Genomic DNA, 17,294 nt, shown 5'->3' with positions numbered 1-17,294 from the left:
GGAGATATAGGACACCAGGAGACCATGGCCCTCTCAGTCAACTGAGCAAGACTCATGTGAACTCACAGAGACTGAAGCAGCAAGCACAGGCACTCCATAAATTTGTTGTTGGTTTTTTACATATATATTACAGAATTCTACCTAGTATTTTGATGGAATTCCAAGTATGTGAACCTGTGGGTCTTGGATCTTGAACCTTCTCTTAGACTCTTTAGGCTCTTAGGCTCTCTTAGGGTTCATTGGATCAATATACGTTATACAAAATTTTCTAAGGTCTACTAACAATAAAACAAAATAAAGAAATTATTTGATTAAACAATAAAAGAATTGAATAAAATAGAAAATTTACGTGTGAGGCATAAACATTCACTTGTAATGGAAATAAATTTGTTGAGGAGAAGACAGAACTCCAAAGAGCAAGCCCCTGGATGTTCTACTGGCACATTCTCAGCAGATACAACCAGGCCACAAGAGCTTAGCTCCTAAGTCACAGGCTCTGTGTGGAACCTGAGTGTCACTTACCTGCTTTTACTCCAGAATTATGCCATTAACTAATACAAGGAACTTGGGCCACAGGCTAAAAAGGATTTCCAAAGTAAACAGATACCTATATTCTCAAAAACCATAAAATTTGTACCCCTACCCCGACTCTAGCACTTTGGAGCCCTACAGAAGTCATCTTGGATTCAGGAGAAGAGGAAATATATACAAGAGAATGTTGGAATAGAGAGAAAGTAGTCTTCCCTAACTCTACTTACTTATAGAAACACATTCAGTGTCTCCATCCCATTTTGTGAGCCATTGGATATGAGAACTAATGCTTCTGGTTATTAGCAGTGAGTGGGACAAGATAACACCTTTTACTGCAGTTCTTCAGCTGAATTATTGAAGGTTATGGACAGTAAGAACACAGCAACTTGCACAGACTGCTAACTGGCTATCAGGCACTTATTTATTAAAGGATGTGATCCATATTGCAAAAATTTTAACTTAAAAGGGATACTGGTGTTTTGAATTATGCAACATAGCCGGAGAAGGGAGATGTATAAGGATGCAAAGAAGCCTTAAAGGAACGGGGAAACAGTGTCAAGGATAGAACACCAAGCAAGCTTTCAGAAGCATGCATTGACTGTTATATAAAAGCTATTTTTAGAGTTCAACAAGTTCCTCATACCAGAGCCCCTGATCTAATCTGTGTTTGCTGAAGGAACACATCACCTCTGCAATCTCAGCCGCTCTTGTACACTGTTTACAGTGTTCAATGGTGTGAGACTTCCTGGTTTGCCGAGAATATACTGTGACTAAGATCATGCAAAGGCTGTAAAGCTCCTCAGAAAAACAACTTACAAGAAACAATCACTGCTTATCACAATGATTTCTCCAAAGCCTGAGTACATCTAAAACAATTGCTTCATTTTGAGGTTTATACCAGGTGTGAGTCTAATAAAAACCCATCGAAGTGGGATAAAGAAACAACTTCCAAAAGAGAGAAAAAAAATCTGATAGGGCCAAAAAACGTTCAGGTACTATTTGGGTAACTCTCCTCTGCATGCTCTAACCTCTATCAAGGAACCCTCTCACTCTCTGCCTCTTCTTTGTGTTCTCTTACACAATGGAGTTACCTTACTTGTAAATTGATATAAGCAAAAAATTCCCTTGAAATAACAGGATTATAGAATAAAAGAGGAAGCAATTCTCCATGCTTTGATCAGCAGAGAAATGGGTGGGGTCAAATCAGATTAGGAGAGTAAAGTATGTGAAACAGAGGTGCCAATTACAAAATCCAATCAGTAGATCCCACATGACATGCCAGGCAATGCTGGAAAAGAGGACGGGAAATATTTAGAATTCCCCTTCAGATAGCAAAGTACCAGCATAGCTCTGAACACAGCTGAAGGGAGGTTAACGCTGGCAGCAAACTGGGCAGCACTATTGTCATTGGATTGTCTGCCAACAGTGTACAGACTCCCCTGACCCCTTACAACAATGACTTCTATACGTGTGCTGCTGGCAGAAACTTCATGGAAAGCTGTCCATCTGGCCTTGTCTGTGAGCCCCCTGGGATGCTTTTAGAGGCACTAAAGCCCCAGGCCTTAATGCCCTTCTTATAGATTCCCACACTTGTCTGTCTTTGCTTGGAAAATGGCCTTGTTACAATTTAGATAACAATTTAAAGTGGCCACCTAATGGCACCTTTTATCCCTATATGCTATGGGAGCTTTCTAACTGGCAGCCCACAGGAGGATGGAAGGAGTTTTCTTATATCCAAGCCTTTTACTATCTAAGCTCTAAGTCTAAGCCCTCTGTCCTTGCAAGTTGTTCACTGCTCACAGGTTCCTGGCTATGCTATCTGAGGTGGTAGAACCCTCCACTTCCTCTCTGGACCCAGGAAAAAAAACCACCTTTCTGACCTCAGGGGGCAGCAACTCCTGTTTCTTCAGCTCCTGCTCTGGTCCCAGCTAACAAACCCCTACTTTTCCAACCCCAGCGGGCAGCTACTTCAACTTCTTCACCTCCCACTCTGGGACCCTGCTAAGGTACCCACACCTTTCCAGCCTCAGCAGACAGACACTTTCACTTCTTCTCCTCCTGCTGGCTCCCTGCCACCTCTCCCTTTGGCTTACACCAGTGCAGGTTCTACTGCCCTCTTCAACGAAGAAGTATCCAAACAGGCAATGATCTTAAGTGACCATGGAAAAGCCTGATTGGATAAGAAGAGATAAATTAAATCATAGAGTCATAGCAGAGTTGTAGTGTGAAATCTGCTTCTTAGTTGTCATATCCTGTGTTGAACAAAACCAGGCAGGACTTACTCTCTTTGTGTGGGGGTCTCAGAGACCACCACAGTTAGCACAATAACAGTCCATAGGAGTCGAGACTAAGTAGCTGGTGATTTTCAAACTTCAGGAACTTGACCCCAAGTAGATTACTTTTAAGCATAATTAATCATAGCACACTTTGGTGAAAACTTTCCTGTTGATAATTAATTCAGTACAATAAAGTATGTATAAATAACCTTAAGGAAAAAAAGTAAATAAATTTAAAGAAGACATGACTTTCCAAACTCTTTGTAAGTACATTAACATCATCAATAAAAGTGGGGTTTATAGATTGGCAACATGTGACACCTTCAATAAAAATATGTTCCATAGGCTGACAGAGAAAAACAATTTCCCAATAAGAGACTGACTGAGGGGATAATTGGAGGGAATCCCAACCATATAGATAGCACAAAGGTACTAGTTCTATCTAGGAACCAAGTCTGTTCCTAGCCATCTAGGTGGGCAACAGGTTATGCCTTTCTTCCTTTGAAAGAACACTCCTATGTGTTTAACATGCCAGGTTCTGCTAGTGCTTACTCATGAGCACAAAGACCTATTTATCCTCTATATCTATGTCTGATTAAAAACTTACTTGTGAAAATAATTAATTTGGCCATGGTGCCTTCAGTACTGACTCATCAGAACTCTCTGGTTTTTACCCATCGGAGACCCTGGTAGTCACAAAGTTATTTAAGAAAGTGTTAACAAGGATGTGCATGTGTGGCTAATCAGTAAATCAGCTGAGGTTTGGCACTGTGAGGGGCCAGGATAGGCCATTAGTGAAGGTACAGCCTCAGTGGTAGCTAAAGGTCCGGAACGGAAGAGGTCATGCAGAGAAGTTGAGGCTTGGCACCATGAAGAGAGCCTATGAGAGGCTATCGGCGAAACTAAAGTTCAGTTGCAGAAAAAGATACCAGTATTTTGGAGATGCCAGCACCTTGGGATGACCACTGAGTATAGCAGCAGGTGTAGAAAAGATCCAACTGGAGCCTAGAATACAAGCTGTGTGTGCTTCAGAAAGTAGAACATGAAAAATGATGCAAGCCCCTGGGAGGCGCTCAGGAGCTCCTGCATGTATCCCAGACATTGGACATTGCATTAATTATACAGTTGGAGTTTGGTTTTTCCTTTGTTTATATTGTTATTCTGCTTTGGTTCTTTCTTCCCTCTTGAAGTTAGGAAGTAGTTAACTTTTATTTTTAACATAAACCACAGAGATTTCAAACTTTTAAAGGAATTTTTGGATTTTAAAGACACTGAATATGTTAAGGGACCGAATTCTTAATGTGTTTAAATTTGTAAAGATTGTGGGCATTTAAAGTTAAGTTTTTAATGTGAGATCTTGGGAATAACTGAGAAAGAAAAGATAATGATAATGTGCTTGCCAATTTGACAAGGAGTAATTTGATGGATTGTTTTAAGTCAATTTGGCACAAGCTTGAGTCATGTGAAGGAACGTAGCTTCAATTAAGAAAATGCCTCAACGCCATTTGAGTTCCTCTCCAGACTTCCTTCAGCAATGGACTATGATGAGGATACATAAGCCAGAAAAACTCTTTCCTCTCCAACTTACTTCTGGTCCTAGTGTTTCATTGCAGCAATAGAAACTAGAACTAAGTCAAGAGGAAACACTCATATATTTCAGATGGGTGTGGAACAATGTACATCCACTATGGATATCAGTGTGGAAGTTCCTCAGAAGGATTGGAATTGATCTCTTTCAGGATCCAGTGATACCATTTTGAACATATACCCAAAGTATGTGTCATCCTACCACATAGAGACTTGCTCAACCATGTTCATTGTTTTTCTATTCATAATAGCCATAAATTGGAAACAACCTAGTTGTCCTTCAACAGAAAAATGGATAAATAAAAGTGGTGCATTAACAAAATGGAATATTACCCAGCTTTTAAAAAGAAAGAAAACATGAAATTTGCAGGCTAATGATTGAAACTTAAAAGAATATTACCTTGAGAGATAACACACACCCAGAAAGTTAAATATGGTATGAATTCACTTACATGTGGATATTAACCTTTAAGAAATGATAATCAGGCTACAGTCCATAGATTCAGAAAAAAATTAAGTATAAAGAAAGGGACTTGGGGGGACACATAGATCTACCTAGGATGGGGAAATAGAATAGATTTTAGGGTCAACTGAGGGCAGGAGGGATGAGTATGGGAGGATCATATGGGGAGGGGCTTAATAGGGGGGAGACTGCTAGAATTGAAGAGTGTTTGAGGGGTGATATGGAAACCAAGTGCAATGGAAACTTCCTAAAATATATGAAGGGGATCCTAATAAAGCAACCAAATGATAGGAGAGAAAGAGTCCCAGTTGGCCATCTCTTGTCAACAAGGGGAAGCTTCCAGTGCTGGGACTAGTTACACCCAATTGAGTTGACCAAAGGTATACCATGGAAATCTCCAAACAACCCAGGCTGTTGCCAAGACAAGAGATTGATCTTCACAGAGCAAGGACCTATAGCTCAAGACCATACCCATACAACTCATTGAGCAATGGAGATGTCTAGATGGTGCTTGCCTAGAACTTTCTCCATATGTTCTAGTGTCTTTGGTATAGAAAGGTACTCTATGGTCTTCTAAAAGAGAAACATAAACACCAACCCAGTCACAAACACTTTGATCGACAATGATTTCCTACTTTCAAGTTATGCTAGATCAGTGGAGACACTGCTTGTCAGAGTAACCAACTAAAGTCTGATTTGACTTAAGGTCTACTCTCATAGATGGGACTCATGCTGACACAGCCTGGGTGACCAATAACCAAGACTGGATATCCCAGAAACCCAGGATAAAGCAAATGCTACTGATCTTAAAAGATAGTAGTGATAAAATGACTCCCAATGATATTGTACTATAGTCATAGACTAGTGCCTATTCAGCCATCATCAGAGAAGTATCCCCTGCAGCAGTGAGAGCTGATGCAGAGACCCACAGGCCGATAATATACAGAGAGTGAGAAACCTTGAAAGACACAACTCTAAATAGGATGCCTGCATCAAATCAGGGAAGGAGCAGGTGAAAGGAATGTAAGAGCCAGAAGGGATGTAGGACCCAGGAGAGCAAGGGCATCTCAATCAACTGAGCAGAGCTCATGGGAACTCACAAAGACTGAAGCAACAAGCACAGGGATTCCACAGGGTAGTGCCAGTTCCTCTGCAAATAGATGACAGCTTTCCATTGAGTATTTTCATGGAAGTCCCAAGTTTGTGAAGCAGTGGGTCTCTGGAGCTTCAACCTTCTCTTTGGCTCTTTTCCTTCTTTTGGTTTGCCTTGTCCAATGTCAATGTGATGGTTTTGCTTCATTTTCATATGCATTGTTGTTATCTTTTAGAAGGCTGCTCTTTTCTAATGATAGACAAATAGGGAGTGGATCCAGAGGGAAGGCTAGTTGGGGAGGATGTAGGATGAGAGGGAGGGGAAACTAGAACACGGATAAATTTATTGGATGAGAAAGAACCTATTTTCAATTTAAAAGGGGAAAAATATAAAACAAAGTAATCACTCAGAAAACACCAAGTAAACTAGTCTCAGACATGTGAAAAAAAAGAAGTAGAAGACAGGACCATGTAAAAAATGATCTAATTTTGTTTTTTTTTTAAATAAATTTCAAATTATTTTTTTATTTTTGAGATTGTAATGGTTATAACATTTCTTTTTTCTCTTTACTCCATCAAAGCCTTCCTTATACCCCTCATTTCTGTTTCAAATTCATGACCCCCCTTTTCATTAATGCTTGTATCATGCAAATATCTATATGGATATACATATATATTTCTAAGTATAACCTGGTTCTCAGTTTGTTAAAAATAAAAGTGCTCACTTGTGGGACCAGTCTCAGGACACCCAGCCTGTAGCTGTTCTGTAAAATGACTCCAAAATTGTCTTGCAATAGAATTTAATATTATAATGTAACTTGTAGGTACAAATTATTCATTCTTAGGTCACTCGGAGGCCTCTAGTCATTGTGTCATAATATCGAAAGATTTCTGGCAAAGATTTCAGTTGCTTATAATATATAAAGATAAGTGTAATGCAGACGTCAACTATAATGGACCATGGGCATCATTGTAAGACCAGACATAATGAATCTGAAAGAAGAGCAAATGCAGAATAGACTGGGATTCATTGCCACAGGAAAGAACTCTGAACAAAACACTGATAGCACAGGCATTAAGACCCCAATTACTAAGTGAGACTTCAGGAACCTCAAATTCTTCCTACAGCAAAGCACAAGACCATTTGAACAAAGTGGTAGCATACAGCACGGGAAAAAAACTCATATTATAATTCTGATAAAGTGAAGTATTTAAATCTGTAAATAAATTTTAACAACTGAATATCTAGAAAACACAGAAAAAATTTTAAAGAGTTTATAAAACTAAAGGGAAGTTTCTTTTTTTTTTGCATGTTCACAAATTTTTATTTTTAGAACAAGACAAATTCCATTGGAAAAGATACCAGGGATATTAGAGGACCTTATACCATCTAGTATAAGAAGCGGCTACACTGATGAGGGTTGAGTGATACTCAGATCGTGGATATAATTATTTGTTGTTAGAAGTCATTTTATTGCTATGTTCCCTTAGCAGAATGATATTTGTAAGTTTTCCCAAAGGACATATCAACTATCTATTCTCCAATTGTTGCCCACTTTAGCAGTTTCAGATATAGAATGTAATTCATGAAGGAAGCTTTAAATCTAATTTTAAAGCTGATTGGTTACTCCCATGACATCTGTGCCACAATTGCACTAGCATATCCTGCAATCAGGTTGCTACTGTAGGTTACAAAGCTTGTAGCTGTGTGATATTTATTGATGATTACTTTTCTTCTCTGGTAGCATACAAAGTGACTTTCAGTACTATGAATGTTTATCAGTAACAGTCAAGCTTCAGCTGGATAGCAACTCAATTTCTCCATATTCCAAGGCATAAATAAGTTGTGTCTTCAGCAACAGAGTCTTAACAGCAGGTTATGGAGAGTAACCAAACATCTTTGAAAATAGGCTGTGATGTTTGTGGAGATGTCAAGGGGACCTTTTGCCCAAGGAATCAAAAAGGTATAAACCATTCCTGGAAGTTTTATTTGGTAGAATAAGATCTCCTTTTGGAAGTATTCTCTCCCAAGTTATATGGAAACTCCATGTAAATTCCCTTAAGGTATTTGAGTATTTTAGGAAGCTTTTATGGTGGTAGGTTTCTATGTTGCTTTTCTAAAGGCGCAGTGTGCTGTTTTGTCTCCCTCTATTCTCTTTTTACCCTTCTCCCCTGCACGCCTCTCAGTTTAATCCTTCTACTCTAGTTTCCCCATCATCTCTACAAAATTCTATATTCCTTTTATCCATTCTTAGAAAAAGCCCTTCTACTTCCTTGTCCATTACTAGGTAACTAACTTCGGGGATTTTCAGATTGCAACACACATATATCTAAAGTTTAAAAGCTAATATCCATGTTCATCGGGAAAGTCAATATTTGTCTTTAAGAGTCTGGAGCAATATCACTTAGGGTGATTGTTTGTAGCTCCATCTATTTTCCTGTAAGTTTAATTTTTTTCTTAACAATTGAATAATATTCCACTGTGTTTAATGTTCTGTCTTTCTTCATTGTTTATTTTCCCCATAACATTTTATTTGCTCCTTGGGAGTTTCACATCATGAACCCCAGTCACAGTTTCTTCCCAGTATTTCCATATTCACTCTCCCTTCTGACTTACCCCACAAAAGAAGTTAAATATAAGCATAAGAAAATAAAGAAAAAATAACAAAAATACAAGTCCACTTTGGGTTATCTATATACTCATGACTGAACTCTTAGTAAAATGATCCTTAAATAGAACCGAATCCTCTCCCCCAACTTCTGATGCCATCAGTTATGAAGAGCTACTCTTCCACATTTCCATCACACTTTTTAAGAATTTTATTTGGTGGTTTCCTGTCTAGGCTTTTACTTGGGGGTGGGGTTGCAAGTAGGGTTGTCACAGAAGCCTTCTATGTCCCTCCCTCTCAACTGTGCATCTGCACTATCAATATCACAACAAAATTAGCTTCCTTGCTCTTCACTGCCAACAGGAGCAGACAGGAATCATGGGTTTGCACATCATTTTTATGAAAGGCACAGACAATAACATGATTTAATGATACAGTAGAGTCCTGGACATAGACAAGGACCTCAAAGGCTTCCTAGAACACCAGACATCAGCATGGACTAAGATAGCAGCCCAGACCACTCACAACAATGTGACCCCTGGAGATTGCACATGACGTCTATATGGTTTCAGGCTGCATCACAGACCGTGGGCATCTGCATGGCCTTAGGTGATAACAGGAGCCAATGACATCAACACAGACCCCAGCTACACTAGGACTATGGGCCAAGACATGACTCTCTGTGGCAGGAATAACCTGGGCATCACCAGGGCCTCAGATGGCGTGTCAAACTTTTCACATCAAAATGCTCACCACATACACATACACAAAGAGGCATTACAGCCTATGGACATAGCTTTAGGCTACAGGAAAGACCATGAACTTCTTCATGGCCCTTGGTGGTAACATGTGCCACTGACATCATTCCAGTTCTCTCAAGAAATGGCTGGACATGGTGTGGGCATTTATGGGCCTGACTGGCTCACCTGACTGTTGACTTTTCTGCCTAGACACTTGCCCAATAATGTTCCATATTTTCATGATACTTTTGTCAGTTTTGGATGTATTGATTGATTCCAATTATGAACTATTAAGACTAGTGCAGCAATAACCATGATGACAAAGTATATGGAGTCCTTTGGAGATATGCCCAAGAGTAGGATCGTTGGACTGTTTTGAGGATAAATTTTCAAATTTTTGGAGGAATCTCTATGCTGATGTTCATAAGCAATATCCCAGCTTGCACTCCAATTGTTAAGGAAACATTTTACCTTTCCCCACATCTTCACAACCATATGCTGCTTTCTGTTTTATTTATCTTGGCCATTCTACTGAGAGAAAATGACATCTCAAAGTAGTTTAATTTGAATTTTCTCAACAGCTATTTTCTTAGTCATTTCTTTTTCATCTTTTAAGAAATTTCCCTTTAGAACACTCATCCATTGCTGGTGGGAATGAAAACTTGTGCAACCACTTTGGAAATCAGTGTGGCGGTTTCTCAGGAAATTGGGAGTTAACATACCTTAGGAACCAGAAATATCACTCTTGGGAATATACCCAAGAAATGCCCAATCATACTTCAAAAGCATTTATTCAACTATGTTCATAGCAACATTATTTCTAATACCCAGAAAATGGAAACAACCTAGATGCCCCTCCATGGTAGAATGGATAAAGAAAATGTGGAATATATACACATTAAAATACTACTCAGCGGTAAAAGAAACAATGACATCTTGAATTTTGCATGCAAATGAATGAGAATAGAAACACTATCCTGAGTGAGATAATCCAGATGAAAAGAATGTGGTATGTACTCACTCATTAGTGGATTCTAGCCATAAACAAAGGACAATGAGCCTATAGTTCATGATTCTAGAGAAGCTAAATAATAAGATGAATCCAAAGAAATATATATATATATATATATATATGTGTGTGTGTGTGTGTGTGTGTATATATATATATATATATATATATATATATATATATATATCTCCCCTCCTGGAAATTAGAAGCAGACAATATCACCAGGAAAAAGTTGGGAGTATGGGAGTGGGGGTGGTAATGGGGGAAGAGAAGAGGGGGAGAGAGAATGGAGAAGGGGAGGTTTGGGGAGAGCTTTGGGGAGTGGGATGGTTGAGATGGAGGAAGGACAGATATGGGAGCAGGGAAGAAGATACCTTAATTGAGGGAGCCATTTTGGGGTTGGCAAGAGGCTTGGCTCTAGAGGGGTTCCCAGGTGTCCACGGGGATGTCCCCGACTAGGACCCTGGGTAGTGGAGTAGAGGGTGCCTCAACTGGCCTTGTCCTGTATTCAGACTGATGACTATCTTGAATATCACCATACAACCTTCGTCTGGCAACTGATAATAGATAGATACAGAGACCCACATTGGAGCTCTAGACTGAGCTCCCAAAGTTCAGTTGAAGAGCAGAAGGAGGGAGAAGATGAGCCAGGAAGTCAGGACCACATGGGGTTGGTCCACCCACTGAGACAGTTTACCTGAGCTAATGGGAGCTCACCAGCTCCAGCTGGACTGGGACTGAACGAGCATGGGATCATTCTGGATCCTCTAAATGTGGCTGACGATTGGGGCTAATGATAATGGCACTGGGATTTTTCTCTACTGCATGTACTAGCTTTTTTGGATCCTAGTCTGTTTGGATGCATACCCTCCTATTCCTGGATGGATAGGGGAGGGCCTTAGACTTCTCACAGGGCAGGGTACCCTGCCCTCCTTTAGGGCTGGAGGTGGAGGGGGGGAGGGTTAGCAGTGAAGCGGGAGGGAAGTGGAAATCTTGAATGGTATTATTTATAAAGTAATTAAAAAATTTAAAAAGATAACCAAGGGAGAAATAGGAGCTAGGAAAAAAAAAACCTTCAAGTGAGTTGTTGACTCAGAAACCAGAGACTTTTTCAGAAAATAAAGATACTGGGAGTGAGTTGCTTGGGCCAGAGTGTGACCCATGTAATAGAGAAGATGAGAAGGAATTTTATTTTTTGTCTCCAGATGGTTGTATGAGCAGCATTTTAGGACCTGGATGCTGGACTCTTCTGTGGGTAACTAGTGAAGAAACCAGCCTATGAGGGGTTCTATGACATAAGTAGAGTCTTGGTGACGTCACAAAGCCCTGGGTGGGGGTTGCACATCTGTTCCACTAGGGATGCTAGACTCCCTTGAAGGTGGGTTCACTATCTTCACAGCGGCTCTGGAGGTCAGTTCAGTTCCTGAGCCCCATGAGTGTTCAACAGGCTTTTGGTGCCTGAACATTTCCAGAGGACAGAATCTGGACAACTAGGACATTTTCTATTGGCACTCATGGTGGAGGCAACGACTTTGTGTCTGGTTTAAACAGACAAGCTTTTCCAACCCAGAGAGTGGGCAGCTATGATGCCCAAGCACAGAAAGTTAGCCAGAAAACAGTGGACCAGGAGTGCTGTGGCCTTCCACACTAGGTCTACAGCCATGATGAGGATGCCTCTGAGTATGAGAGGCGGGCCACCTCTCCAGAAGAGGGACGGGTCATCTCTCCAAAAGCAAAAATTGGGCAGTCCTTTTGAGGCCCTGGAGAACACTGTAGGCCGCAGAATTTCTCATGGATGGAAAGAAGGCAATGAGCCAGTCACTCAGTGGAATGCCATCGTTCTAGATCAACTGCCGACAAATCTTTCTACTTCCTGAAGTGTGATGGGATTGATGTGTCTATGAATTGGAGCTTCCCAGCGATGAAAGGATTTTAAACCTTAAGATCCTGCCTAATAATGTGCCATTTCCTCAGGTGACAGACACCCACCTCGCAAACATCGTAGTTGGCAAAGCAGTGAAATATAAATTCGAGGGCAAAAATGGCTCTAAGATTGAGTGGAGGGGATGGTCCTAGAGGAAGTGCCGATCATGAAGCCCTGGTTTTACATTACCTATGAGAAATATCCGGTCTTGTACATTTACCACCTCGTGGATGACTACATTGAAGGCAACCTCCACATCATGACAGAGTGTCCTCCAGTAAAGGTGACCTCAGAAATAGGCAGGGATGTCTTGACAGGCAAATGTGTGCAGTACAAAAAAAGCAAAGGAACCCAAAAGTCAGGGAAAATCATTCACCAAGTTCCCACTAAACCTCCCATGTATTTCATCAAGCTTGATAACGATGTCTATATCTATGTCTATGATTTGGTGAAGAGCCATTAAAGTGAAATTTACAAAGTATGGAGGAACAGACATAAAATTGTGTTGGGGGGAACGCTCCTTTTTTTTCAGAGATACATAAGGTCCTCTAATATCCCTGGTATCTTTTCCAATGGAATTTGTCTTGTTCTAAAAATAAAAATTTGTGAACATGCAAAAAAAAAGAAACTTCCCTTTAGTTTTATAAACTCTTTAAAATTTTTTCTGTGTTTTCTAGATATTCAGTTGTTAAAATTTATTTACAGATTTAAATACTTCACTTTATCAGAATTATAATATGAGTTTTTTTCCCGTGCTGTATGCTACCACTTTGTTCAAATGGTCTTGTGCTTTGCTGTAGGAAGAATTTGAGGTTCCTGAAGTCTCACTTAGTAATTGGGGTCTTAATGCCTGTGCTATCAGTGTTTTGTTCAGAGTTCTTTCCTGTGGCAATGAATCCCAGTCTATTCTGCATTTGCTCTTCTTTCAGATTCATTATGTCTGGTCTTACAATGATGCCCATGGTCCATTATAGTTGACGTCTGCATTACACTTATCTTTATATATTATAAGCAACTGAAATCTTTGCCAGAAATCTTTCGATATTATGACACAATGACTAGAGGCCTCCGAGTGACCTAAGAATGAATAATTTGTACCTACAAGTTACATTATAATATTAAATTCTATTGCAAGACAATTTTGGAGTCATTTTACAGAACAGCTACAGGCTGGGTGTCCTGAGACTGGTCCCACAAGTGAGCACTTTTATTTTTAACAAACTGAGAACCAGGTTATACTTAGAAATATATATGTATATCCATATAGATATTTGCATGATACAAGCATTAATGAAAAGGGGGGTCATGAATTTGAAACAGAAATGAGGGGTATAAGGAAGGCTTTGATGGAGTAAAGAGAAAAAAGAAATGTTATAACCATTACAATCTCAAAAATAAAAAAATAATTTGAAATTTATTTAAAAAAAACAAAATTAGATCATTTTTTACATGGTCCTGTCTTCTACTTCTTTTTTTTCACATGTCTGAGACTAGTTTACTTGGTGTTTTCTGAGTGATTACTTTGTTTTATATTTTTCCCCTTTTAAATTGAAAATAGGTTCTTTCTCATCCAATAAATTTATCCGTGTTCTAGTTTCCCCTCCCTCTCATCCTACATCCTCCCCAACTAGCCTTCCCTCTGGATCCACTCCCTATTTGTCTATCATTAGAAAAGAGCAGCCTTCTAAAAGATAACAACAATGCATATGAAAATGAAGCAAAACCATCACATTGACATTGGACAAGGCAAACCAAAAGAAGGAAAAGAGCCAAAGAGAAGGTTGAAGCTCCAGAGACCCACTGCTTCACAAACTTGGGACTTCCATGAAAATACTCAATGGAAAGCTGTCATCTATTTGCAGAGGAACTGGCACTACCCTGTGGAATCCCTGTGCTTGTTGCTTCAGTCTTTGTGAGTTCCCATGAGCTCTGCTCAGTTGATTGAGATGCCCTTGCTCTCCTGGGTCCTACATCCCTTCTGGCTCTTACATTCCTTTCACCTGCTCCTTCCCTGATTTGATGCAGGCATCCTATTTAGAGTTGTGTCTTTCAAGGTTTCTCACTCTCTGTATATTATCGGCCTGTGGGTCTCTGCATCAGCTCTCACTGCTGCAGGGGATACTTCTCTGATGATGGCTGAATAGGCACTAGTCTATGACTATAGTACAATATCATTGGGAGTCATTTTATCACTACTATCTTTTAAGATCAGTAGCATTTGCTTTATCCTGGGTTTCTGGGATATCCAGTCTTGGTTATTGGTCACCCAGGCTGTGTCAGCATGAGTCCCATCTATGAGAGTAGACCTTAAGTCAAATCAGACTTTAGTTGGTTACTCTGACAAGCAGTGTCTCCACTGATCTAGCATAACTTGAAAGTAGGAAATCATTGTCGATCAAAGTGTTTGTGACTGGGTTGGTGTTTATGTTTCTCTTTTAGAAGACCATAGAGTACCTTTCTATACCAAAGACACTAGAACATATGGAGAAAGTTCTAGGCAAGCACCATCTAGACATCTCCATTGCTCAATGAGTTGTATGGGTATGGTCTTGAGCTATAGGTCCTTGCTCTGTGAAGATCAATCTCTTGTCTTGGCAACAGCCTGGGTTGTTTGGAGATTTCCATGGTATACCTTTGGTCAACTCAATTGGGTGTAACTAGTCCCAGCACTGGAAGCTTCCCCTTGTTGACAAGAGATGGCCAACTGGGACTCTTTCTCTCCTATCATTTGGTTGCTTTATTAGGATCCCCTTCATATATTTTAGGAAGTTTCCATTGCACTTGGTTTCCATATCACCCCTCAAACACTCTTCAATTCTAGCAGTCTCCCCCCTATTAAGCCCCTCCCCATATGATCCTCCCATACTCATCCCTCCTGCCCTCAGTTGACCCTAAAATCTATTCTATTTCCCCATCCTAGGTAGATCTATGTGTCCCCCCAAGTCCCTTTCTTTATACTTAATTTTTTTCTGAATCTATGGACTGTAGCCTGATTATCATTTCTTAAAGGTTAATATCCACATGTAAGTGAATTCATACCATATTTAACTTTCTGGGTGTGTGTTATCTCTCAAGGTAATATTCTTTTAAGTTTCAATCATTAGCCTGCAAATTTCATGTTTTCTTTCTTTTTAAAAGCTGGGTAATATTCCATTTTGTTAATGCACCACTTTTATTTATCCATTTTTCTGTTGAAGGACAACTAGGTTGTTTCCAATTTATGGCTATTATGAATAGAAAAACAATGAACATGGTTGAGCAAGTCTCTATGTGGTAGGATGACACATACTTTGGGTATATGTTCAAAATGGTATCACTGGATCCTGAAAGAGATCAATTCCAATCCTTCTGAGGAACTTCCACACTGATATCCATAGTGGATGTACATTGTTCCACACCCATCTGAAATATATGAGTGTTTCCTCTTGACTTAGTTCTAGTTTCTATTGCTGCAATGAAACACTAGGACCAGAAGTAAGTTGGAGAGGAAAGAGTTTTTCTGGCTTATGTATCCTCATCATAGTCCATTGCTGAAGGAAGTCTGGAGAGGAACTCAAATGGCGTTGAGGCATTTTCTTAATTGAAGCTACGTTCCTTCACATGACTCAAGCTTGTGCCAAATTGACTTAAAACAATCCATCAAATTACTCCTTGTCAAATTGGCAAGCACATTATCATTATCTTTTCTTTCTCAGTTATTCCCAAGATCTCACATTAAAAACTTAACTTTAAATGCCCACAATCTTTACAAATTTAAACACATTAAGAATTCGGTCCCTTAACATATTCAGTGTCTTTAAAATCCAAAAATTCCTTTAAAAGTTTGAAATCTCTGTGGTTTATGTTAAAAATAAAAGTTAACTACTTCCTAACTTCAAGAGGGAAGAAAGAACCAAAGCAGAATAACAATATAAACAAAGGAAAAACCAAACTCCAACTGTATAATTAATGCAATGTCCAATGTCTGGGATACATGCAGGAGCTCCTGAGCGCCTCCCAGGGGCTTGCATCATTTTTCATGTTCTACTTTCTGAAGCACACACAGCTTGTATTCTAGGCTCCAGTTGGATCTTTTCTACACCTGCTGCTATACTCAGTGGTCATCCCAAGGTGCTGGCATCTCCAAAATACTGGTATCTTTTTCTGCAACTGAACTTTAGTTTCGCTGATAGCCTCTCATAGGCTCTCTTCATGGTGCCAAGCCTCAACTTCTCTGCATGACCTCTTCCGTTCCGGACCTTTAGCTACCACTGAGGCTGTACCTTCACTAATGGCCTATCCTGGCCCCTCACAGTGCCAAACCTCAGCTGCTCTCTATGATCCCTTCATGCCTTCAAAATCATTACCACCTGGCTGACCCTTTAACTATCAAGTTATTCTGACAGCTTGAAATGAAACTTTGGCCAACTCTGGAATACACCTTGTATGCTATCTCTGAGAGAACACTTTCAAGGAGATGTTATGGCAATGATGCAGGTCCCTTCTTAATCACTGGTAATTTCTCAGCTACAGCCAGCCAACATTGAGTATTCAAGTGAAGCAAGTTTTCACTTTAGTAGTTCTGGCGTCTTGCTACTCACAGATTATTCTTCAGCATAAGCATACCAGAGCCACAGAATCTTAATTCAAATTAACAAATGGCCCAGATGGAGTCTTGGAAAATCCCTTCTAAAACTTGACATGCCAAACCTCCATCTTCTGCACTGCTCTCAACATTCTTATCTTCCAATCTCCCAAAGAACATCCCACTCTCAACACTCAATGGCTTTCTAGTTCAAAGTTCTAAAATCTTTCCACAATCCTCCCCAAAACTCTGCCAGGTCTGTCATAGCAATTCCCAGCTATGCTGGTACCATCTTATCTTCATTAGATTTTCTATTACGGTGATAAAGGACCATGAGCAAAAGTAAGTTGGAGAGGAATGGGTTTACTTGACTTACACTCACAAAGAAGCCAGGAAAAGAACTCAAACAGGACTGGAACTTGGAAGCAGGAGCTGATGCATACATTATGGAGGGATTCTGCTTGCTAGTTTGCTCCTCATGGCTTATTCAGTCTGTCTT

At 39.9% G+C, this 17,294-nt stretch overlaps 1 pseudogene; it reads left to right on the top strand.

Moving 5' to 3' along the window:
• Positions 1-11,890: 11,890 nt before the first annotated feature.
• LOC121437821 lies at positions 11,891-12,773 on the top strand (annotated as a pseudogene).
• The last annotated feature ends 4,521 nt before the right edge of the window (positions 12,774-17,294 follow it).

This window comes from Microtus oregoni, unplaced genomic scaffold, assembly GCF_018167655.1.
Source record: "Microtus oregoni isolate MIOR12 unplaced genomic scaffold, Mior012 000054F_ref0000373, whole genome shotgun sequence".
Taxonomy (NCBI): domain Eukaryota; kingdom Metazoa; phylum Chordata; class Mammalia; order Rodentia; family Cricetidae; genus Microtus; species Microtus oregoni.
The sequence above is the reverse complement of the archived record's forward strand: the minus strand, read 5'-3'. Positions and strand labels throughout refer to the sequence as shown.